Raw genomic sequence first — 600 nt, 5'->3', positions numbered from 1 at the left:
TAGGGAGAGCAACTAGTTAGGTCGGATAATATTACATTTCCTTAATTCATTTAACTTAACTCGAACTATTTATTTCTCATCAGGACTTAGCCTATATGGTCTCCGCTGTACCGTTTTGCTGGGGTCAATTAACCGATCTTTCATTTCACCTGTAGTAACTCTTGTGCAAGGGGTCCCATTAATGAACGCTGTAGCGTATTGTTCAATAAATTTAATTAATTTGTCTTTGTCATTACCAACCAGTTCAGTATCTACATATATCCTTCAAGCTGTCTGATGGCTCAGAAATCGCACAAATATTTACACATTTTGATTTTATAATTTCAAACTTATCGAATGACAATATAACATTACAACCTTGGTTAAGAATTTCACGTCCAATTGTAATATCATTTTTCAAATTCTTATCCTGCACTGCGTGGAATAATATTTCCATAACATTTTCATTAATGGCAACATTACCCAAAACTTGCAATGTGCTGTATATTCCACCGTCACCAATACCACTTAATATTACATTACTTATGCGCTTGCCAGATAGCTTATGGCCAATACTCTCTCTGATTAATGAGCACTCCGCTCCAGAATCAAAACAAATTG

Source organism: Rhagoletis pomonella, unplaced genomic scaffold (genome assembly GCF_013731165.1).
Source record: "Rhagoletis pomonella isolate Grant_MI unplaced genomic scaffold, Rhpom_1.0 Rhpom_scaffold_00002, whole genome shotgun sequence".
Taxonomy (NCBI): domain Eukaryota; kingdom Metazoa; phylum Arthropoda; class Insecta; order Diptera; family Tephritidae; genus Rhagoletis; species Rhagoletis pomonella.
This window is presented reverse-complemented; position numbering follows the sequence as displayed.